Genomic DNA, 26,862 nt, shown 5'->3' with positions numbered 1-26,862 from the left:
ACCACGACACTACCTGCCTGGAGTTTGCATGTTCTCCCTGTGCCTGCATGGGTTTCCTCTGGGTACTCCGGTTTCCTCCCACACTCCAAAGACATGCTGGTAGGTTAATTGGCTTCTGCCTAAAAAAAATTGTCCCTAATATATGAATGTGAGTTAGGGACCTTAGATTGTAAGCTCCTTGAGGGTAGGGACTGATGTGAACGTACATTGTATATGTAAAGCGCTGCATAAATTGACAGCTCTATATAAGTACCTTAATAATAATAATATAGCTTTCAACTTCTTTTAGGACTTTCATTTTGTTGAAATGGGCATGGGCTCGGGTGAAGAGGGAACTTTCTCTGCAGGGTATTAGGGACCAAAGACTTTTTGACAGAATTGTTTGCCCCTTCCCTCTACCCTCCTCCCCTCGTTCCCAACCCCCCTCCCTTGTAACCCTTATAAGATGGTATTTTGACCAATCCTTGGTCATAGAGCAGATCCATATACACTGGGACCTTCCTGCCCTTCTGCTCTTCCTTTCTCAGGCGGTGCTCTTGTCAGACACCCTTATACTGTTTGTATTATTTTTCCTGGGGATCAGCTGCCATCTATCTTCATCTTGTAACACTGTCTCTTCTGTCTCTACTATCCATCCCAGGATTTCTGGTATAGGGATCCACAGTCTTGAATCTCCTCTGGAAACCTAAGTTTTGCCATACGTCCATCTTTCCGGCCAATTAGGCAGACTGGGAAACCCCAGTTGTACTGTATCTCGTAGTAGTTCATCAGTTCTAATAAGGGTTTTAATAATATCCTTCTTTTAAAAGTGTCCTGTGAAAGATCTTCAAAAATCTGAAGGTTTTTGTCATATTTCATTGGTGTTTTCCTCTCATATTTCCCCTTATTAAATGTTTTTCTTCAAAATTGTGAAATCTTACTATTACGTCTCTTGGGACTTCCACTGATATACTTTTTGGTCTTCTTATTCTATGTACCTTTTCTATTTTAGGGGGTTTGCTTCTTATCTACCTAATATTGGGTTAAATATTTTTTGCGTTTTCTCCACCAGATCCTCTCTTTGTATAGGTTTTGGGTAAACCACGTATTCTCAAATTCTTCCTTCTGTCTCGATTCTCCTGGTCTTCCATTTTATGTGTCAATTCCCTATGTTGAATTTTTAATATTTAAATTTCTCCTTTTATTCATTTTATTACTTGTGTATGTGTGTCTAATCTTTTTTCCAGATCTTCCACTCTTGTTAACAGATCTTTGTGTATTATTGGCATTTCTGTTTTCAATAAATTTTCCAGCGTGGCGAACATGGCTGCCATCTCTGCTTTAGTTGGTAGTTGAGTGTTCAACTGCTGTTCTTCCTTGTTCCTTATGTCCAGATCTATTCCAAAGTCTGGATCTGTTTTGGACTGACTAAATATACTAATTTCTAATGATAATCTGGCCAGAAAAAAAAGGCCAAAACAAATCTATAAAATGTCTAATCTTGTTGTGAGCTAAGCTGTGTCCTCGTCATACAGACTGGCTCCCCAAGCCATTGTATACAAAATAAAGAAAGCTTAAATGTAATTTAAATGTAATTTTCTTTCTTTATAAAGGCCAATTTTGCTGCAATAGGTTCTATACATGGTACAGATGCACCACTTTACGTGCAGACAAAGGGGACCCCCCAGGCACTATATTTAAAGGAATATTTCATTTTTATTGTTTCACTTTAAGCATCATTAAAATCACTGCTCCTTTAAAAACTCCATTAAAAACAATATTTTTTAAAAGTTTTTTTGCATTGGTACATTTGCCCCCAGAGCAAAAGCCGGGACCCTATGCCCTTTTTATGGCCAATAACTTGCATACTGTATAAGCCTTCAAAATGGGGGCTTTTGATTTTTCAAGTTCATGTCCCATAGACTTCAATGGGGTTCGCCGTTCGGGCCCGAACTTTTGCGATCTTCGAGAGTTTTTGGTGTAAACGGAACAAGGGGGTGTTTGGCCCATCTCTACTTACAATCACTTTAAAGACATAAACAGGCCAGTGATTGAAGCCTCTATATTACTATTGTGATACAATAGCTGTTATAGGAGCAGAGCAGGGCTTTGTATGTATCATTTCAATATCCCATGAGTTTATCAATAACATTTTATTGTCAGAAACAGCTTTGTATGTAGGAGTTATGATGCGATTATATTACGTAGTGAGCATAGCTGTTAGTTAAGTTCTTTATTACTTTAACAAATTTTATATAATATGTGATTTTTTTTTCCGTGTAATTTCTGTGCTGAGGCTGGCACTAATTTGATTGGGACGCTTTTATTCTAGCAGGTAAGGCTATCAAGAGATTATAGAACTGTGAAAAAATTTCAATTTGAAGATGCTGTAATTAGTTTGCAAAAAAAATGTATTGTTTTAGAAAATTTGTATTTTTGCTGTCTTTATCAATGCATTTCACAGTCAAAAAATGTTGTAAAGTTGAGGCACTGCAATGTCCTGATTATTCGCAATGCTTTTCATTACGGCAAGAATTTAATGCTTAATAAATAAAGCATTTGTTAACCCCCCAAAAAAATTTATCCTGTTCCCTTAGAGCAGGCATGTCCTAAGTCCGGCTTGCAGGCCAACTGTGGCCAGTATTTAAGTTTCAAAAGGCCCCACTGGTAATTTGGCTATATATATATATATATATATATATATACATATATATATATATATATATATATATATATATATATATATATATATATATATCTTTTGTGACCACCAACAAATCCCTGAGCGCCGTGGGGGCCACAAAAGATATATACCCGTATTTATGGATATATATATATATATGTGCCTCGGGGGGAAAAGGGAGGAGGCGGGACGAGCACCAACAGAATACATACATACAGTGAGAATTTCCTGTTTACACGGTGGCATATGTAACAGGAAGTCCAGTCTTCTGGGCTGCCATTGTTCTGTCTATCATAGGAGGCGGGACTTTGTATTAAAGAGGCCGCTGAGAAAACAGGAGATTCTTCTGTATGTAATCTGTTTGCGCTCGTCCTACCCCATGTATGTAAGCTGTTGGCACTCATCCCCTTCCTATCCCCTCCGAAGCTGCAGATGGTCATTGATCAGGCTGCACTGATGGCAATTGTAAGGCTGCATTTGAGGCTGCATTAATGTCAATGGTGAGGCTGCATTCATGTCAATAGTGAGGCTGTATTCATGCAATGGTGAGGCTGCATTCATGTCAATGGTGAAGCTGCATTCATGCAATGGTAAGGCTGCATTCATGTCAATGATGAGGCTGCATTCATGGCAATGGTGAGGCTGCATTCATGCAATGGTAAGGCTGCAGTCATGTCAATGGTGAGGCTGCATTCATGTCAGTGGAGAGACTACATTCTTGGCAATGATGAGGCTGCATTAATGGAAAAGGTGAGGCTACAGATGGGCACCGATTAGGCTGCATTGATGGGCACTGACCCTTATTTTGCGTGTTATACGCCGATAAATACGGTGGGCCGGATTCAGATAGCACTTACGCCGGCGTATCTCGAGATGCGCGGCGTAAGTGTAAATTTGCGTCATCGTATCTATGCGCCGTACCCACAGAACCAGATACGCCCCTAAAATAAGCTTCTTCCTACCGGCGTAACTTTTCTATGCTGGCGCGGCATAGGCGTATATTTACGCTGGACGGATCTTCCGCTCCCATGGATTTTGTATTCAAATATGCAAATGAGTGAGATACGCCGATTCAGAAACGTACGTTTGGCCGGCGCAGGCTACGCGCGTTGCGCGTAAGTGGAAAGTCCGGCGGAAAGTTACCCCTCATAAATCAGGGGTAAATTTGCACCAGAGTTGCACAGGTCAGCTGGAGAGCAGCTACAGCAGCACCGTTATAGACGACCTGAGCACCAACACTTGCAGGACAACACATCTGTATGCCAACGTGCCAGGGGCAGCCGTGGTCATAGCACTACTGCGTCGACGGGCACGTAGGAGGGCACGGGAGAGGATATTCCGAACGCGCATTGACGTCTTTGGCATGGGTGAATCAGAGGTGTATCGCATCTTCAGATTTAGCCCTGATGCCATCATGGAATTAGCCAGAACCCTGCATGATGACATCACCAGCAAGACACGCCGCGTACATGCAGTGCAGCCACTGGTCAAGGTACTGGCAACACTGCATTTCCTCGCCAATGGATCTTTTCAAAGAACAAGTGGAGTCCTGGCTAGTTTGTCACAATCCACCATGAGCAGATGTGTGCACCAGGTTGTCCCCGCAATCCACCCAGGAGCATCTGCGGCAGAAGGCAATGGCAGATTTCTACAGAATTGCAAGATTCCCACGCACCGTGGGGGCCCTTGATTGCACCCATGTGGCACTACGCCCCCCCCGTGACACAGAGCATATATACTGCAATCGGAAGCATTGGCATTCCATCAACGTACAGGTGATAGCCGATGCCCAATGCCTCATATGGCACGTCCGTGCCAAACACCCCGGGGCCAGCCACGACAGCTTCATATACCGTCAAAGCACCATCCCAACAGAATTTGAACTGAACGTGTATAGGAACAGCTGGCTGGTTGGTGAGTGACATGGGTGTCAGGCATGACTGTCCGCCCCCATGATGCAGACATCACGAGGGGCACATGCACGACTGACATCCTCCTGTCTTTTCCCTTCCAGGTGACGCGGCATATGTACTTGGACCCCATCTCATATCTCCATTTTGGAATCCCCAAACCAGAGGAGAGAGAAGATACAATGCTGCACACGCACGTATCCGTGCAGTGGTGGAACGCACATTTGGCCTCCTGAAGTCCCGTTTCCGATGCCTGGATAAGTCTGGGGGTACCCTGTTGTATTCCCCAAACTTTGTGTGCGCCAGATCATCTGTGCATGTTGCATTCTACACAACTACGCCATGAGAAAGGGCCTGGAGATTGGCCTACGTGATGACCTGACCCCCGAACCACCCAGTCCCCCCCTGCCCGAGGGTCCCCGTCTGCTGAGGGAAGAGCAGTCAGGAGATGCCTCGTGGTAGGCTTCTTTACAAGTTATACACACACATTCATCATGGCACAAGGAGAATGCACGCATGCACACCACTGTGGTCCCTAGCACACACACCCCACATCCTCATCACATTAGATTAGCCCAAGTACACTGCACGGGACTTGGGAGCAGCAACGCCATGCCAAGGCTCCAATTATGTTGCTGAACATTCATACACCATTCACACGTGTCGTGGGGATTATTTCTCCCCAACGACCGAGGGTGACACCCCTTTGCCGGCAGGAGTGTCACCCCCCCACATTCACACACCAGTCACACTGTAGCCTGCACTACTCCCCGTGTGCAGGGATTGAAAAATAAATAAAACTCATCACCTGAGTATAAAATAAAAAATAAAACTCATCACCTGAGTATAAAATAAAAAATAAAACTCAGCACTTGAGTATAAATTAACATAATAAAATAAATCATTGGCCCTGTCGTGGGCTCCGTCTGGTCCCTAGGCTCCTGGGGCGCAGTTGCCTGGGGCGAGCCTCAGGTGGGGGGGCTGGTGATGGAACATCCCCCGGTCTCTCCCTGGCTGCCTGGCTGCCCTCCAATGCCACGGCTATCCTGTGGAGGTAGCTATTGGTGGCAGCCTGCATCCGCAGACGGCGGGTGGTGTTGCTGCGCTGTTGGCGCCTTGTCTACCTCCCCTCCTCACGGACAGCAGCTGCCAGGCTCCGGACCTCAATCACCAGGCCAGATGTGGTGGCCTGCAGGTCCACCATACAGTTCAGAAGGGCTGCACCGTTGCCCACAACATCCTGCAGGCTCTCATTGATGTTTACATTCTGGCCAGCCTGCTGGGTGGGCGCCTCCTGCACAGCCACAGTGCAGGCAGCCTGGCTCTCGGCTGAGGAGGCCAGGCTATCTGCAACTCGGTGCAGATCACCTACTAGGGAACCCATATGGCGGGTCTGCCTCGTCTGGTCCCTCGCCAGATTATCCTCAAATTCCTCAGGGACTCCTCTGGTTTTTCGGGTTGCCTTCCTAGGGGCAGGAGAGGCTTGGGGCCGGCTGGAGGGGATGGTGTCCCTTGAGGGGGTATCCCTGATAGGGATGGTGTCCCTTGAGGGGGTATCCCTGATAGGGATGGTGTCCCTTGAGGGGGTATCCCTGATAGGGATGGTGTCCCTTGAGGGGGTATCCCTGAAAGGGATGGTGTCCCTTGAGGGGGTATCCCTGATGGGGATGGTGTCCATTGAGGGGGTATCCCCGATAGGGAAGGTGTCCCTTGAGGGGCTATCTCTGATGGGGGAGGATGTTTGGGAGGGACCAGATATGGGGGTCTCCTCCATGAGATAGACTGCATCCTCCTCTATCCCGACGTGCTCCTCCTCCACTTCCTCAACAGGTGAGGAGGGGTCACTCTCCACCACGGATGGCGTGGGTCGCACATCTGCCGATGACGGCCCAGCTCCCTCCTTTACATCTGTGGATGACACAAAACATTCACATGTTGGTGGACCCACACACTTGTCACATGTTCCCTTGCCCCCCCCCACACATGCTTCACACCAGAAAGAAGATAAAACACACTTACCTTTCCTCAAGGGCTGTTCCCCAGAATCAAAGCCCTCCAGGCCCTCCACCAGATGCCTATCCAGGCACCTGGCAACGACCATCTCCTCTGCCGTCAGGGAGATGTTTGCGGCTGGTCCACCTCCTGTGCCAGTGGCATGCCTCCTCATCGCCACAAGCTTTTCCTTGACCAGTCTCCGCAGATCGTTGATCTTTTTCTGGATATGTTTTGGCTCCCTAGCCGCCACGCCAAGGGCATTCACCTGTGTGGTGATCTCCGCATATATGCCGCATACAGTTGTGTTCAAAATTATTCAACCCCCAATGCTGTAAAGGGTTTTAGGGAATTTAGTGTACATTTGTAATTGTATTCAGAATGAAATCCTACAAAGACTTCTTAAAGAACCATATGCTACTAAAATGACATCAATTGGTTTTGTAATATAGTAGTCAATGTTTCTTTTGTTAATTCTTCATTTACACAATTATTCAACCCCTTAAAGACTACCACTCTGAAGAACAGAGGTTCATTGAAGTGTTTTCAATCAGGTATTGAAAACACCTGTGGATGTCAGGGAGCAGCAATAAAGCCTAATAAGCACCAATTAGGCAGCTATAAATGACTGTGATACTCAGCTCCTTCTAGACATTTACTGGTGTGGTTACAAACATGGTGAAGTCAAGAGAATGGTCCAGGAAGACAAGAGAAGAGGTGATTACTCTTCACAGGAAGGGCAATGGCTATAAGAAGATTGCAAAGATGTTAAACATACCAAGAGACACCATAGGAAGCATCATTCGCAAATTCAAGCCAAAGGGCACTGTTGAAACTCTACCTGGTCGTGGCAGAAAGAAGATGCTGACTTTGACTGCTGTGCGCTACCTGAAGCGTAGAGTGGAGAAAAGTCCCTGTGTGACTGCTGAGGAACTGAGAAAAGATTTGTCAGATGTGGGTACTGAAGTTTCTGCTCAGACAATACGGCGCACACTGCGTAATGAAGGCCTCCATGCCAGAACTCCCAGGCGCACCCCCTTGCTGTCTCCAAAGAATAAGAAGAGTCGACTGCAGTATGCCAAAAGTCATGTGGACAAAGCACAGAAGTTTTGGGATTGTGTTCTGTGGACTGATGAAACAAAATTAGAACTGTTTGGGCCCATGGATCAACGCTATGTTTGGAGGAGGAAGAACAAAGTCTATGATGAAAAGAACACCTTGCCTACTGTGAAGCATGGCGGGGGGTCAATCATGCTTTGGGGCTGTTTTGCTTCTGCAGGTACAGGGAAGCTTCAGCGTGTGCAAGGTACCATGCATTCTCTTCAGTACCAGGAGATATTGGATGACAATGTGATGCAGTCCGTCACAAACCTGAGGCTTGGGAGACGTTGGACCTTTCAACAGGACAATGATCCCAAGCATACCTCCAAGTCCACTAGATCATGGTTGCAGATTAAAGGCTGGAACATTTTGGAGTGGCCATCGCAGTCACCAGACTTAAATCCGATTGAGAACCTCTGGTGGGACTTAAAGAAAGCAGTTGCAGTGCGCAAGCCTAAGAATGTGACTGAACTGGAGGCTTTTGCCCATGACGAATGGGCGAAGATACCCGTAGATCGCTGCAAGACACTTGTGTCAAGCTATGCTTCACGTTTAAAAGCGGTTATAACTGTAAAAGGATGTTGTACTAAGTACTAAGATTGAATGTCACTTGGGGGTTGAATAAAACTGATAATGATGTGAGCACAGAAAAGACATTTGTGGTTATTTCATTATAAATGTTATGTTATATTTGTCTGACCTACACGTGCCTCTTTGATTTAATTGTAAGCAGGATGACTGAATGATCAAAATCAATGTCAAACTGGCCAAAACAATCAATTTCAGTGGGGGTTGAATAATTTTGAATACAACTGTATATGCGGGTTTTGTCGTCCTTGCCGGTGGTGCCACTCTGTGGCCCATAGAGGCGGGCGCCGTGTTGGGAGAGGCCATCAATAATAATAGCCTTCTCCTCAGGGCTAAAGTTGGTCATCCGGCGGTCACTCGAAGTCCCTGGTGCAGACATAATTCCAAAAATACAAAAGTACTAGCACCCAAAAATGCTTGTTTACTTTTGCACTTGACGGGCCCATGTCTGGGCGTATTTATGCACTGGGCGTAAGCAGTGGGCCGGCGTATCTTAGGGGTTACGCCGGGCGCAGTATCTCTCTGCGACACGGTCGGACCATCATTTGCATGGGGTGATGCCCACTTACACTTACGCCGCCTTAAGCCGTCGAAAATACATTCCGCTGGTGCATCTTGGTGAGTAATATCTTTCTGAATACAGTACATGCCTCTCCGCGCTGGTCCGGCTTAGCGTAAAAAAAGATGCGCTACGCAGGCGTAAATATGCGCCAATGTATCTGAATCCGACCCACTATATCCAAATAACACGTCCAAGCTCATCTCTTCACCACACACAGACACAAAGGGAATAGAATTCTTGTTGAGCAGTGTACTACTGCTCGGGCGAACAATTAGACCGTTTTTAATGGTTCAGAGAATGTCAGGCAAAATGGTGGCCCCTCACGCATGTTCACTTTGAAAAAAGTTTGGACACCCCTGACCTATGATTTTACTGTTCTGTAGTAGAATAACATACAACCACAATCTTAATGTATCCACTGGTTAACTATAACGTATTTATCGGCGTATACCGCGCACTTTTTTGCCCTGAATATCAAGGCAAAATCGTGGGTGCGCGATATACGCCGATACCCGCTTCCCACGCCGAGTTTGAACCACTGCGCCGACATATACTGAGCGCAGTACACTCGAGTATAGTCAGGCAGGCTCGGCTCCTCTCGCGGTCACGTCCTGGATGTACAGGCCGCACAGAACGTGACCGCGAGAGCCTGCCCGACTATACCCGAGTGTATTGTGCTCGGTAAATGCCGGCGCAGTGGTTCAAACTCAGTACGGGAAGCGGGGATTGAGCGGGGAGGACACCGCAGAAGGACGCCAGACCCGACGAGGAGGACACCACCGAAGCCGCAGACGGACGCCGGGCCCGACGAGGCCGCCGATGGACGCGGCGCAAGACACCAAAACTGTAAGTACTAAAATCTTTTTTTACAGGAATGCGGGTCCACTTTAGGGGTGCGCGCTATACGCTGGAGCGTGCAATACCCCGATAAATACGGTGCATAAAAATGTCAAATGATAATCCAGGGTACACCATTAATTACAGCAGTAATCACAGAAGAGTTTGTAGAAACACCACTAATTATCAGAATTAACTTTTTAGCTAAGAAAAAAGTATATTTATTTGCCACCAATAGTGCTGCCTGTTCCTCCAATTTTGGCCTGATTGGCTGGTGGTGCTGTGGCATCCTTGATGCTATGTATCAGCCAAATGCTGCATGTTCCTCCCACTCAGACCTGATTGGATGGCAGTGCTAGGCAGTCTATTTGTACATCACAGGCACAATATAATTTCCTTTCTGGCTCCTGTTTCCTATGCCCTGCCCTGCCTAGCCTCTAAAATGCCTTTTTACTGACCTTTGCCTGGATAACGTATTACCCATCTGAATGCCACCTGCCCTGACCCTTGCTTGGATAAGGATTACACTTCTGACTGCCTCTAGCCCTGACTCTTGCCTAGGTAATGGACTTACTATCTGCTTCTAGTTCAGACCACTGATATCTAAGTGGCCAACAAGCCAATTAGACATGTGCAGAACAGAAAATAATTGTTTAGTTTAGTTTCAGATAGATTCCTTATGTTACGAATTTAATTTTGTTAATTTGTTTCAGAATTCACATTTAGCTTAGTTTTGTTTAAACTCCTTTTGTTTATTAATTTTCTAACTAATTTAAAATTTTTGGGACGATTCAAATTCGGTTTGGTCGAAAAATGATCGACCGATTCAAATTCTGTGTGAAGAATAGCTGGTTGTTAACCACTTCAATACCATGCACTTACACCCCCTTCCTGTCCAAGCCAATTTTCAGCTTTCTGCGCTGTCGCTTGACAAATGACAATTGCGTGGTCATGCTACACTGTACCCAAACACATTTTTTATCATTTTGTTCCCACATATAGAGCTTTCTTTTGGTGGTATTTGATCACCTCTGCCTGAGGCTCTTTACTGAGATTGGTGCAGCAGTGTGTCAGACTGACACACTGCACCACCGATCGCTGTGATGCGCACCCCCACGGGCGCGCAGTGGCTGTTATCCTGCTGGATGTCATATGACGTCCAGTCAGGATAACTGAACCGCTGCCCGGCCGTCATTTTGCTATAGGCTGGGGGGGAAGTGGTTAAGGAGTGGCACGGGAAGCCGACTGCCACGTCCTTAACAACAGATGACTCACCCGCTGTCAGAGGGCTTCCCTGTTGAGAGCTGAAATGTAAATAAAACAATGTCGGCAATATAATTTTTTTTAAAAAAAAACAGCGTGGCCCCCCCAATCTATAAGGGGAATCGTACAGCAACATTTTGGCCACCTGCCCTCAACATGGGGGGGGGGGTTTGGGGCAGGGGGGCTTTGCCCCCTTGAATGGCCTGGTATAGTTTAGGGGAGAACCCAATGCTGTTTTGTCAGAATTTTCTATTGCCAACATTCTTTTGTTTACATTTCAGCTCTCAGAGGACTTGACGTGATTGTAGCCATATTAGTGCAATTGTGACAGAGAAAATTGAGTACTGTCCGTAATACTTTTTTTATTTGCACTAACATACAATTTTTTCAGGACAAGCTTTCGGGGTGTTTCCCCTTCTTCAAGGTCCAAGCAGTACTGATTCACAAATTTGTTGGCAGAATGTTAAAACAAAACAAGAAAAAATAAATAAAAAATCTCATAGTTCTTTTTGACACAAAAACTAATGGCCTAAATTTAGATATACTACAGTTTTATGATCCCCCTCTGTGACTAGCATTTTCCTAAAATTTGTGAATCAGTACTGCTTGGACCTTGAAGAAAGAGAAACACCCCGAAAGCTTGTCCTGAAAAAGCTCTCAGAGGGAAAGCTTGCTGACAGCTGATGAGTCATTGGTTGTTAAGTATGCAGCAATTGGCTTCCTGGCCTGCTCCTTATCAATCAGCTATTCTTAACACAGAATTCAAATTGGTTGATCATCCAAATTTAAACCGTTCTGAAAATTTGGAATTTATTAGAAAACAAATAAATGAAACGAAATGTAATGAATTTTAACTAAATTTGTAACTATTTAATTTGGAGATTCAGATACTCTTAACTGGGTGATGTTGCTGAGCAGTGACTGCATGCTGCTTCTCACTTTATGAGTATCAGGCCCGTTACACACAACCGAGTTTCTCGGCAGAATTCAGCCAGAAACTCGATCGGAGCTGGATTCTGCCGAGAAACCCGGTCATGTGTACACTTTTGGCCGAGGAAGCCGACGAGGATCTCGTTGGGCCAAATAGAGAACATGTTCTCTATTTCCTCGTTGTTCAATGGGAAATTTGGGCTCGCCGAGATCCTCGGCGGCTTCACATGGAACTCGATGAGCAAAACGATGTGTTTTGCCCATCGAGTTTCTCGGACGTGTGTACGGGGCCTCACTCATATTTATTACGCAATAGCATGCAGGCCTCCACAGCACAGAAATGTGCCCAGCTTCATTGAAGCACTGCTGTCTTCACTCACACAGCTGACCAATATTCTCTCCATCCCTTCATTGTTTACAGAAAGGTCTCCTACAAGCCCTTTCAAGGTGACCTCACATGTGTTTAGAATATATACTGTATTTAATATTAACAGCAATGTGCCAAGCCTAATTCTATTCTGAACTTCTTTTTCTGTAGAGTTTTCTTGGTCTCTATCCTACAGCATTCTTCTGCCAATCATTCCAATAGGGTTTCCTCAAGAACCACTTTTAAATATAGAAAGGTACATTTCTTGCGCAGTCGGAGGCTACGGAAATCTCCTAGCCCAAACAGCTATTTGTCAGCTTTAAGCGGAGTATGTGCAATGCACACTGCGCTCACTCAGGGTTGGATATACATGCCCCCTCCGCTTGCTGGTTATACACGCCCCCCCCCCCCCACTCACTGTATACAGCAAGGGGCAGATACTTTTCTCTAAGGGGTGGATATGCTTATAAGAGGCCGCATGATAGCCACTGCATTGTGATGAAAATGGGGTACTACGCGCCAAAATGCTGAACTAAAATAGTAAGCTGCTACCCAGAAATAATCAGATGATTATGCAATAGTGTATGGGTGAAGGGTGCGCTAAATTATTAATAATAATAGTGATAAACAGTACTTATGCAATTAATATAAATACTAAACATCTTAAAGAAACAAAATATTGTGATAAACCAATGTATCCAGAGTCACTGGATGCTATCGGTGATATTGTGATAAACCAAAAGTGAGTCCACAATAAAGAAGTCCAGTGATAACATAAATGGCTGGAAAAAAGGGGCGTTTCCCATATGTGATTCTTGGGCCCCGTACACACGACCAAACATGTATGCTGAAACTGGTCCGCGGGCCAGTTTCAGCATACATGTTCGGTCGTGTGTGGGCGCGAGCGGGCCGAATTCCAGCAAACATTTGCCCGCCGGGCCTTTTCCCAGCAGACAAATATTCCTGGACGTGTTTTAAAACCGTCCGCTGGAATCCTGCCCGCTCGGACATGTACGGTCGTCAGTACAGACCTACCGTACATGTCCAGGCGCCCGCCGTCCCTCGCATGCGTCGAATGACTTTGACGCATGCGTGGAAGCCTTTAAATGGCAGGCCCGCCCACGTCTCCGCGTCATCGTCGCGGCGACGACGCGGACACGCCCCGCGTATTGTTTACGCGCGGACTTCTGTACGATGGTGTGTACAACCATCGTACAGAAGCCCTCTGGCAGACATGTACGGTGAAAACGGTCCGACGGACCGCTTTCACCGTACATGTTTGTTCGTGTGTACCCGGCCTTAGTTGTGAGAAGTATTGTGCTTGCAATCAAAATTATGATCCACCTTCACCGTGACGTTTATCAAACACCCAGTGTGAATGAAAAGGCAGGCTCCTTACCAGATGGAATTGCCCCCAATTTTGGTACCAAAAAGGGAGGACAATTAAAGCTTTAACAGGATCACCTGTATATGAATTGGATACGTCTTTAGGGGTGCCTTGGACCCAGCACTGAGGCTAAGTGATTTGAAATCAACTAGGGAAGATCCTGGGTGCTGTGAGCTGTGTGCTCTCCGGATCTCCGGAGCGTGCGTTCCACGGCCGCGGCGGTGTAGAGCCAGCACTGCAGGAAGTGACAAGGTACTGGAGCGTACAATTGCGTGGTTGGGTGCCGCCCCGACGTACGTTTCGGAATGATCGTCTTCAGGAGCCTCCTGAAGACGATCATTCCGAAACGTACGTCGGGGCGGCACCCAACCACGCAATTGTACGCTCCAGTACCTTGTCACTTCCTGCAGTGCTGGCTCTACACCGCCGCGGCCGTGGAACGCACGCTCCGGAGATCCGGAGAGCACACAGCTCACAGCACCCAGGATCTTCCCTAGTTGATTTCAAATCACTTAGCCTCAGTGCCGGGTCCAAGGCACCCCTAAAGACGTATCCAATTCATATACAGGTGATCCTGTTAAAGCTTTAATTGTCCTCCCTTTTTGGTACCAAAATTGGGGGCAATTCCATCTGGTAAGGAGCCTGCCTATTCATTCACACTGGGTGTTTGATAAACGTCACGGTGAAGGTGGATCATAATTTTGATTGCAAGCACAATACTTCTCACAACTAAGAATCACATATGGGAAACGCCCCTTTTTTCCAGCCATTTATGTTATCACTGGACTTCTTTATTGTGGACTCACTTTTGGTTTATCACAATATCACCGATAGCATCCAGTGACTCTGGATACATTGGTTTATCACAATATTTTGTTTCTTTAAGATGTTTAGTATTTATATTAATTGCATAAGTACTGTTTATCACTATTATTATTAATAATTTAGCGCACCCTTCACCCATACACTACTGCATTGTGATGGACAGTGCTTTTCCCAAAGGGGCAGATGTCATATAAAGCAGTGTTTTTTTGGGCCATGGCTTTATCATAAAGCAGTGGCTACCATGCGGGCTCTTATAAACATATCCGCCCTTTAAAGGAAAAGATCCGCCCCTTGCTTCCGCTTGCTGTATAGAGCGAGCGGAGGGGGCATGTATAACCAGCGAACGGAGGGGGCGTGTATAACCAGCAAGCGGAGGGGGCGTGTATAACCAGCCCAGGGCATCGTGAGCGAGCACAGTGTTCATTGCTCATTACACATGCTCCATTTACAGCTGACGAACAGCTGTTCGGCCTCGGAGATTGCTGTAGCCTCGACTGCACAGGTGTGGCCCTGCACAGTCGAGACTGGACCCTATCCGATAGAGGAACCATATCGTTAGAACACCTGCACAGCATCCTAGTTTTCCCCTGCTTTGACTCTGTCTGGCAACACTGGGGTCACATCAGCTAGAAGAGGGAGAGAAACTGAAAGAGAAAATAAACATTTAAATACTAGTCAGTACATGTGCAAAAGTGTATTTGTTTTGGAAGAATAAATCACCTCTAATGTTGGGTGTCGTGCGTGTGTGGGTGTTGCTGCATTATGTAAAAGTATTTATTTAGTTTTTACATTTTAGAGATTGTGCAGAATTTTCAAGGGTGCTGTGACTGAAAAAAGGTTGAGAAACATTGGCTTAGTGGATAGTTTGCAGGTCTGACCTTCATACATCAGTAAAATTAATAGAATCATCTTCTTTTTAAGCATGTGTGTATTTTTCACAGACTAAGCGACAATTCCCCTTCAAAGTAACAATACACATTCTGTAGAACAGACATTGCAGGAATTTTGTTTGCCCCAATATAGCAAAGATAATTTCTTGTGATAGTTAGTGATAGATGTTAAAGCTCGAGGGCCTGTGTCCTTTGTGATTGGTAATATTTAATGAGCACAACATTGCGATAGAAAGAGGAAGCCTGATACAAGAAATACACGAGTCTAAAACAGATTGCTTATTTATACCAGACGTTCCGTTTTTTTCTGCTCTGCAGCAAGATATCCCTATTTATTTACTGTGAGTGCCATACCTGATGCAAAAAAAAAAAAAAAAAAAAAATAAATGGATATGTGTTCTTTCAATCCTTGAATGTTATTAATTCAAGTGTATTCATGACTTCACCTTGTAGTATAACAGGCTGATTATATTATTCACTATCACAATAGTCATCTCAACAATCTTTGTCCTTGTTTCACAGAGGTGTCAGATTGCCATCAGCATAAAACATTTACCATTAAAATGTCACCCAGAAACAAAGCAGAAAGGAAGATGCGATATGAGCCAGAAATGTGACATTTCACATCTTCCCAACTCCTGTACGGATGTGTCTCCGCACAGAACTGCTGCAATATTATTACCACAGTTGGAAATACCATCAGGCACTTGTAAGTATCTAACCACACGCTGACTCTTTAGGAAAATCAATGCATAGAAAACCAGTTAATGCATTTATTTTGTTCATCCTTTCATATGTCTCTGAAAATGAAAGGGCTATATTTTTTATTGTTGCTAAAAGCAAAGTAAATAAATAACCAAATAAATTCTGGAAAAGTGCAAAAATAAATACATTGGGGCAGATTCACGTACAATTGCATGGGCGCAACGTATGTGAGATACGCTATGCCGCTGTAACTTACTTTTCAAAGCTTTGAATGCAGAAATAATTTGCGCCGTAAGTTACGGCGGCGTAGTGTATCTCTCGCGGCGTAACGGCATGTAATTCAAATCGGCGAGTAAATTACGTCCAGCCCCATTCACGGACGAGTTACGCAAACAAAATAAAATATTTTTAAATTCGACGCGGGAACGACGGCCATACTTTACATTGCGTACGCCACCAAATAGCAGCTTTAACTATACGCCGAAAAAAGCCGAACGGAAATGACGTAAAAGAATGTGACGGCCGCTCGTACGTTCCTGGATCGTCAGAAATAGCTAATTTGCATACTCAACGCGGAATACGACAGGAACGCCACCCAGCGGACGCAGAAGAATTGCATCTAAGATCAGAAGGCGTACGAAGACGTACGCCTGTCAGATCTAACCCAGATGCCGTCGTATCTTGTTTTGAGGATTCAAAACAAAGATACGACGCGGGAAATTTGAAAGTACTTTCTTTGTGGATCTGCCCCATTCTCTGTAACATTATCTGTTTACATATATGAATTATAAGTCAATGGCATGCATGTGCTGTTGTAGTGGGAGTAACACATTTGTAAAGCACAGTGTATTTTTGGTGAAATGTTGTTGACCCTTGTTTATTAAAAAAAACTGAAATGAGGAAAGACTGGTGATACAGCCGTAGACATAAAGTGTATTTGACCGCTTCAGCCCCACACCATTTTGGTGGTCAAAGACCAGGCCACTTTTTGCGATTCTGCACTGCGTCGCTTTATCTGACAATTGCGTGGCCGTGCGACGTGGCTCCCAAACAAAATTGACGTATTTTTTTCCCACAAATAGAGCTTTCTTTTGGTGGTATTTGGTCACCTCTGCAATTTTTATTTGTTGCGCTATAAACAAAAAAATTGTGTAAATTTTGAAAAAAAAAAAAAATATTTTTTATTTTTTAAATATCCCCAAAAATATATAAAACAACCCTTTGTTCCACAGTTTACGCCGATACGTATTCTTCTACATATATTTGTAAAAAAAAACGCAATAAGTGTTTATTGATTGGTTTGCGCAAAAGTTATAGGGCCAGATTCACGTAGATGAGCGGCGGCATAACGTATCGTAGATACGTTACACCGCCGCAATTTTTCATCGCAAGTGCCTGATTCACCAAGCACTTGCGATGAAAACTACGCCGGCGGTCTCCTGCGCAAGGCGGGCCAATTCAAATGGGCGTGTGCCATTTAAATTAGGCGCGCTCCCGCGCCGGACCTATTGCGCATGCTCCGTTTCCTAACTCCCGCCGTGCTTTGCGCGCCGTGACGTAATTTTTCCGAACGGCGACGCGCGTAGCGTACTTCCGTATTCCCGGACGTGTTACGCAAACGACGTTAAATTTTAAATTTAGACGCGGGAACGACGGCCATACTTTATACAGCAATACGATTGCTGTGTAAAGTTAAGGCACCAAAAAAAAGTCTAACTTTGCAAGGGGAAACTAGACTAGCGGCGACGTAGCGAATGCGAAAAACCGTTGTGGATCGCCGTAACTCCTAATTTGCATACCCAACGCTGGTTTACGACGCAAACTCCCCCCAGTGGCGGCCACGGTATTGCATCTTAAGATCCGACAGTGTAAAACAATTACACCTGTCAGATCTTATGGCTATCTATGCCTAACTGATTCTATAATTCAGTCGCATAGATAGAACAACAGATACGACGGCGTATCAGGAGATACTGTACGCCGTCGTATCTGCTCTGTGAATCTGGCCCATAGCGTCTACAAAATAGGGGACTGTTTATGGCATTTTTATTAATATATTTTTTTTAATAGTTATGATGGCGATCAGTGATTTTTATCATGACTGCGACATTATGGCGGACACATCGGACACTTTTGACACCATTTTGGGACCATTGACAATTTTACAGCAATCAGTGCTATAAAAATGCACTGATTACTGTACAAATTACACTGGCAGTGACGGGGTTAACCACTAGGTGGCGCTGCAGGGGTTAAGTGTTCCCTAGGAAGTGATTCTTACTGTTAGGGGGCGCGGCTACACGTGACATGTCACTGATGACCATTCCTGATCACGGTGAACGGTCATCAGTGACAGTGTCACTAGGCAGAATAGGGGAATGCCTTGTTTACAAAGGCATTCCCATGTCCTGCCCTTGCCGTCCACAATCGCGGGACTCCCGGGAACATCAAGTTCCTGGACCCGCGGCAGCAGTCGCGAGGCACAGCAGATTTAAAGGGACGTACCTGTGCGCCCATCTGCCTGCCTGTGCCGATGTAAATAGTCGCGCGGAGGTCAGCAAGTGGTTAAAAAATCTTTGTAAAATCACTACACTCTAGAATATATATATCAATAACATTCTGAATATGTAATACATTCTGTATCATTTCCATTTCCCTTGATTCTGTCTAATGTTGAAATATGCTAGCAAAGCAGTATATATTATTCCAAATATACAAGTCCATTCATTCTGTATGTATTCCACTATGACAGCAGTGCTCTCCCCCAAAAAGACATAAAAATGGAATGGAGGTTGTACAGTAGTAACAACAGTTAATGTGTTTTTCCTCGCTGATGGCAGAGTTGACTTAATGCTTAGAACCCCTAATTTCTATGCAACGTCAGGGACCCAGGATCAGTTAACCTCCCTGGCGGTATGATTCTGTCAGAAAAAAGGTGCTGAAAGCGGTACCATTATTTGCAAGGAAATTTGGTGTTTTATATTGTAGGTCTGTAATTTTTAGAAATAACTCACTTAAATCTGACCAAACAAGATTCTAATAGGCATCCCGGGTATGACATTTTTTTAAAAACAAAATTATAAATTATAATATAATAAATAATTATAAATAATTATAACAAATAATAATATAATTATAATAAAAATTATTCAATAATGTAATCAAATTAAAATCACTGAAATTTGCTCAGTTGCAGAATTGTTGCTGTCATTATTTTTTTTTTTTTATGACGAATTTCCCCACAAATCGCTATCGCACAATTCTGCAAGTGATTATAATTTATTATCGCTGTTTTTTAGCTGATCTAAAACTATTTTTGACATAAAGGGACACTTTTGGTTGCTATGGACAATCTACAGTTTGCAGGGAGAAAGAAACGTTTTTATTATATAAAATGACATGCATGACACAGGACAGACCACTAGGGACAAGGGGGGTGTGTTTTTTTTACATACAGTACTGTAATCTATAAGATTACAGTATACTGTATGTAAAGTGTTTGTTTACGTTTTTAAATTTGGCGCCGTTCTCCGTCCCCGTGCGTCGTAACGTCGCAGGGAACGGAGATCGGCGTCACACGGAAGCACTATGTGAATCGAGCGAGGTCCCGCTCGCTCACACAGCGCGGTGGCATCGCTGGATCCAGGGACAAGGTAAGTAAAAAGTGCCTGTGGATTCAGCGAGGCGAGCCCGAGACTGACTCGGGGTTACCGATCGTAGCAGGAAAATCAAACCCCGAGTCAGTCTCGGGAAGACCGCCAGGGAGGTTAAGTCCCTGTTGAATTTTTATACTCAGCAGCTGCTTTGAATTAAAAGAAATTAAATGGCTAATTGTTTTTCAAGGCCTTGGAGTCCCAATGAGATCAAACAGAGGCAGATGAGATGCTAAATATAAAAGTAATTTACCATGATTTAGGTGATACCTAAAATGTTTATCATTTCCTTCCTCTCAACAGATGTTTGTATAATGCCTCATATTATCTCAGGCCCTTCTAAGGTGCCATTAATAACTCATAACTGACCTCTGAAAATCAGTGTATAATTCAACAATCAATAATTCTTTAATCCATCACAGTGAAAGCGTGATAAAGAAGTGTTCTTCAGCTTTGTGCTATAGTCACTAGGCTAAGCAGTGCAGAGTTTGATCTTACTATGAAATAAGTTTCATATAACACAAGTCTATTGAAGTATATTTTTTTATGATATATGTAAAAAATAGAATTAAATAACTCACTACAAGGCTTCGATTACAGGGTAAATTGTGGTTCTAAAGCCAAAACATTTTAAGGCTGCATTCACACCTGAGAGTAGCGTTTTGCGGCGTTTTTTACCACAATTTTTCACGGTAAAACGCTGCATTTTGACTGCGATTTGCCACGACAAAACGCAGCGTTTTTTACCGTGATTTTTTACAGGTCTAGGGTCACCAATGTAAAACGCCCAAACGCCCAAATTCGAGCGTCAAAAAAGTGTCCAGAACTTGTTTGGGCTTCAGACGTTCGGCGTCAGGCGTTTTGTAGTGGAGATGTGAACCATCTCCATAGAGAATAATGTATTTTTTCCCCTCTAGCGTTTTGGGGCGTCGCGCTTCAGGCGACAAAATGCTCAGGTGTGAATGCAGCCTTATACATTGTCTGCATCAGCCCTCAGTCACACCAGTGCGACTTTAGGCACGACATACGATTTACAAATCGTACCAGAAGTAGCATCTAATGTATTTCTATTGCAGTTTCTTAATAGATACGATTTTAAGTAGTATAATTTGAGAAGTAGTTCATGTATTACTTTTTCAGGACTTCAGCGCAATTTTACTGCCATAGGCTATAATGTAAATCGTGCTGCAAATCGTGACTGTGTCCTTATCAGCACTACTTGAGCCTGAAAGAAGTGAAGGACTAAGCCCCTTTCACACTTGTGCGACTTGGGACGGCAAAGTCACATGACAAGTCATACCCCCTGATTTCCAATGAGTACTATTCATATATGTGCAACTTCAAGTCGCACCAACTTCAAAGTAGTCCCTGCACTACTTTGGTCCAACTTTGATGTGAGTTGACGTTCAAATCTCACAGAAGTAGTGTTGAAGTAGTGCTGAAGTATTAGTTGAAGTCGGGCTTTAAATTGCACCACTTTAAAGAGTACCAGGTGTGACTGCAGGCTTAAGGTAAAAATGTCCCAGTAGTTCTATGGCCCCAACCCCCCACCTTCCTTTATATTAACCTGTTCTATTTCGATCTACAGCTGTGCCGATCTGCATGAGTCTGTGTTCCTCTCCTCACAGGTCACAGAGGATGACCACCACCAGCCTGCAGGTGTGCCTCCATAGCAAGCAACACACACAGAAGAGGAGGAGTAGGCAGAGCTGGCGGGGGATCCCCAAAATAGGTGGTTTAGGGATTTTTTCTGAAATACCATTGTACAGAGCAGGTAACTATAACATATTTATTATTTTAATAAAAAAATAAATCCTTTAACAACTGCTTTAAGGATACGCCCTTAAATTTACATTTTCACACCTATTTCACCTACTACAGTTTGTAACTTGGGGTACTTGGGATATATATATAAAAGTGAAATGTGAAATAACATACACATTGAGCTTGCATAAACATGAGATGCATCAGATACTTTCACACCAAGGCTAAATAGTAATACTCGTAATACTACCATTTTTATGCACACCACCCTTTCTGGTTATTTGACTTGATGTGCTATTGGATTTGCCACAATATTTAGTTCAGGGGTTAAAGGGGTTGTAAAGAAATTTTTTTTTTTCATAATAAGCATCCTTTACCTGCAGACATTCCTCTTTTCACTTCCTCATTGTTCATTTTTGCTCAGAAGTTGCTCTATTTCTTCTCTGTTCTGTTCACTTCCTGCTTGTCTGATTTTACTGACCACCGTGAAGGGAGGCTTTACTGCGGTGGTCAGTGACGTGCTCGCCCCCTCCTGGGAACTACATCTGTGTGGCAGGACGATCTCTACGTGTTAGAGCCTTTAACCACTTAAGTACAGAAGGTGTTTTTCAGATTCGGCGTTTACAAGACTAAAACAGGTTTTTTTGCTAGAAAATTACTTAAAACCTCCAAAAATTATATATATTTTTTTTTTCTAACACCCTAGAAAATATAATGGCGGTCATTGCAATACTTTTTGTCACACCGTATTTGCGCAGCGGTCTTACAAGCGCACTTTTTTTTGAAAAAAAATCACTTTTTTTAATAAAAAATAAGACAACAATAAATTTGGCCCAATTTTTTTATATATTGTGAAAGATAATGTTATGCCGAGTAAAATGATACCCAACATGTCACGCTTAAAAATTGCGCCCGCTCGTGGCATGGCGTCAAACTTTTACCCATAAAAATCTCGATAGGCGACGTTTAAAAAATTCTATAGGTTGCATTTTTTGAGCTACAGAGTAGGTCTAGGGCTAGAATTATTGCTCTCGCTCTAACGATCGCGGCGATACCTCACTTGTGTGGTTTGAACACTGTTTTCATATGCGAGCGCTACTCGCGTATGCGTTCGCTTCTGCGCGCGAGCTCGACGGGACGGGGCGCTTTAAAATAATTTTTTTGTTTTCTTATTTATCATTATTGATTTTATAATTTTTTACACTGAAATAATAAAAAAAAAAAATTATCACTTTTATTCCTATTACAAGGAATGTAAACATCCCCTGTAATAGAAAAAAGCATGACAGGTCCTCTTAAATATGAGATCTGGGGTCTAAAAGACCTCAGATCTCATATTTAGACTTAAATGCAATAAAATAAAAAAAATTGTCATTTAAAAAAATGACAACAAAAAAATTGTATCTTTAAGACGCTGGGCGGGACTGACGTTTTGACGTCACTTCCGCCCAGCAGAGCTATGAGGACGGGTGGGGGCCATCTTGCCCTCAGTCGAGTCCTCACACACTAGCCAGCAGCATCCGATCTCCTCCGCCGCTACCGACGGCTCCGGTAAGCGGCGGAAGAGCGGCGGGAGGGGGGGGCCCTCTCCCGCCACCGATAACGGCGATCTCGCGGCGAGTCCGCCGCGGAGACCGCCGTTATCGTTTACACGGCCGCCCACTGAAAAGATGAATACCTCGGTTGTGGCAGCAGCTGCTGCCGTTACCGAGATATCCATCTTTAAAAACAGGATGTACATATACAGTGGGCAGTCGGGAAGTGGTTAAGGAGGTTCGAATTACTGGGCGTGCCGCAATGCATACTGGGAAATGTAGTTCTTACATGAGCGAGCGCCGCAAACCAGGAAGTGAATGAGAGAACAGAAACTAGACCGGAGGTGATATAGATGAAGGAATTTAATAGGTATTTACTATTTTTTTAACAGAATCATTACACTATTCTGTCTACCTTGCAGACATTCATTTTAGGCAAAAAAAAATGTTTCCTTTACAACTCCTTTAAGTAGTATTGAACCCTTCTTTTTTTACACATACTTTGTATTTGGGTCTTGTCAAGCAGTGCAACATTACCTGGTAAATTTTTTCTTAACCACTTGAAAACACAATGTTAAAACCCCTTGTAGTCAATTTGAATGATTATTACTCAGTCATGAAAAACTGTACCCAAATTAATTTTATATCATTTTTTGAGACAGATTGAGATTTATTTTGGCGATATTTAATCAACAAAATAAGTGTACTGAAGGCCTACAGAACACCAGCGCCAAAACCGGATATATGCTGATTGCAATAAGCTGATAACTAAAAGAACGTAGATGACAGAAAATCTGTATACTACGATAATGGGAGCAGCCGTTTAAAACAATAAAGACATGATAAAAAATGATCACAATTAAAAGAACATAAATGCACAATTAAAACAATCACAAACAGCGCTAAAAGTGATAATTCTGGTGTAAATGCTCAAGGCACCACTATTACACTATAAAACAATATTGTATGAAGGAAAACAGTCAGTAGAAGTAAAGTCCCATATAAAGGTGTGGTTCACTTTAAGAAAGGACAGACAGCGTAGCACCTTCCACCCGAACTCCTTAAAAGACACCGCGTGGGACAAAACGAGCCCCCTCTGGGGTACACACTTACCAAAAAGTAAGTTAAAACTGGCGTTGTATATAAAGCTCCAGACTGGTATAAATCCTTCAAACAGGGTAATCAAATGAATCTGTATGGAGGCTCCCAATTAATCCAAAAAAAGACAAAAACAGTGCCATAGCATAATTCCGTTTTTAATGGGTTAAAAATAAAGATAGCCCACAGATAAGATAAACCCTTCAAACATTACACGTACAATATAAAAGATAAACAAGCGCATAGTCACCAACTCCTGTAAGCAAGGTAGAGCGTCGTGCTGGTCCTATTACAGTCTCAGAGAGCCTAGCAAACGTTGGTTCCAGCCGAGGCCCTGGTGGAGCGCAAGCATCACTTCCTGAGCGTCGTGAGTAGCCACGCCCTGACGCGTTTCGTCATAGGACTTCGACAGAGGGCGTGGCCTCACGACGCAATCCACCAAGTTAAATACATATTGCTCTCACAGGCACACCTATCGCCGCAGAGCTGAGGGCGGGCAAAGGTGCTGAACCCACCCCCTAACTCATAGACCCACGGCGTACAGGGGCAAATAAGAGATATCACAAAACTACAACATCCGTCATGCACTGCCACACACAGGAGCCATAATAAATAATGACACCGGAAATATAAGTGATAGACAGCCACGGAGGTGAACATGTAATTTGTACATAATAGTGACCTCATAACGCTATTACGAGCACTAAGATGTCATAGAGTGATATATAATCAACAACATAAAACGGATATCATATAATCATGAAATGTGAGAGCTTCACTGAATAAATAATCAGTTGAAATTCATTACGTTTTAGCTATAACAATATCTATATATATTACATATTAAAAATGTGCATTAATACCATTAAAAAATACATTAATAACTGTAAACATTTAATAAATATATTTAAAATTTAAAAATACCTCATTGGTAAAGAAAAATCTCAATAATAAAGAGTGATCCCATTTCATATAATATAGAGCATACTGTGCAATGATAGATAGACTACAAAGTGTAGCACCATCTTGTGGTAAGAAGATATATGGCCAAAATATCAACCTTACACTCAAAGCTCAGGGAAATGTAACCATCATTTGCTATTTAACCTGTGTCTAAAGAATTCGGTGTTCTTTCAAGAAAAACACAACTAAAACAAGAAAGAGAGAGCCGAACTGAGAAAGACCAGGCAAATGATAAAACAAAAATGACACTTAGCCACTTAATATAAGAACATAAAAGGAAATAAAATAGGTCAACAGCCTCAACTCAAAATTGCCCAATTAAGACATACTATCAGAAATCACTAATAAAACAATTAATGTCTAGCTCGACATTCAAGCCCCTAGGGGCAAGAGTGTCGGCCGAAAAGATCCATTGGGTTTCTCTCTTTGATAGATCCCTGACCAGATTGCTTCCTCTCCATGTCGGTTTCAAATGGTCCACACCCCAGAACTTTAGACCACTCGGATCTTGATTATGGAACAACTTAAAATGAAGCGAAACATTATGGTCTTTAAAACCCAATAAAATATTGGCGATATGCTCTCCAATGCGCACCTTAAGTTGGCGTTTAGTCCGCCCTATATAGAGGAGCCCACAGGGGCACTGGAGAGCGTACACCACATGTGTGGTGTTGCATGTAATAAATTCGCCAATAATGAATTCTTTGTTATTGGCACTTGAGGTAAATTTCTTTACTGCTTCCTTAGGCCGATTGGCCTCCCGGCAGGCTCTGCATTTGCGACATGCAAAAAAACCATCGCAATCCCAAAAACTCGATGGCCTGATAGGGGGATCGAGTACCTTACGAACCAGCTTATCAGCAAAACTCTGAGCTTTTCTGTAAATGAAGCCGGGTTTCTCTGGTAGGACAGCCATTAAAACCTTATCCATAAGCAATACATGCCAATGTTTAGAGAAAATTGCCTCGACTTCTCTATATTGGGCATGAAACCCCGATATAAAATTCCACTCATGGTTATTCAGTGGCCTACTCAAAGTTCTATCTGCGAGGAACACCTCTCTAGGTTGTGCGGCTAATTCACATATAGTAGTATCAAGCCCATTTTTCTTATACCCCTTCTCTAGGAACTTTCCCTTTATAATTTCTGCCTGATCTAAAAAATCTGTGGTGTCAGTGCAGTTCCTCCTTATTCGGGTTAGTTGTCCTTTTGGAATATTTTTGAGCCACATCGGGTGGTGTCCACTGCACATAGGGAGGTAGCTATTTGAATCTGTAGCTTTAAAATAGGCCTTTGTAGATAATCCTGAGCCGGTCCTAGTAATTTCCAAATCCAAAAAATTCACTCTATCCTTACTGATAGTGCTAGTAAGCACAATATTATTGGTGTTAGAGTTTAGCTCATCCAAAAAAGCATGCAGCGTAATAAGAGGGCCATCCCAGATAAGCAGAAGATCGTCAATATATCTCCTGTAGAATAGGAGAGAGGGACGTACAACTGAAAAGATAACTTTATCCTCCCATTCACTCATGAACATATTAGCTATGCTCGGGGCAAATCGAGCCCCCATAGCTACTCCCCGGCATTGGGAATAAAACTTGCCTCCAAACCAAAAAAAGTTATGTCCTAAACAAAAGTCCAGTGCATTTCTCAAAAACACCTTTTTATTGTGGGAGATGTCTTCACGTTGGCTCAAGCTCCAATTAAGTGCCAGGAGGGCATCATCGTGCTGAATCACGGTATAAAGTGATGTGACATCTGATGTAACAAGGTATACTTCCTCCCTGTTGGTCAAATTAATTCCCTGGAGTAATTGTAGAAGACTTTTAG

Source organism: Rana temporaria, chromosome 2, assembly GCF_905171775.1.
Source record: "Rana temporaria chromosome 2, aRanTem1.1, whole genome shotgun sequence".
Classification (NCBI taxonomy): Eukaryota; Metazoa; Chordata; class Amphibia; order Anura; family Ranidae; genus Rana; species Rana temporaria.
This window is presented reverse-complemented; position numbering follows the sequence as displayed.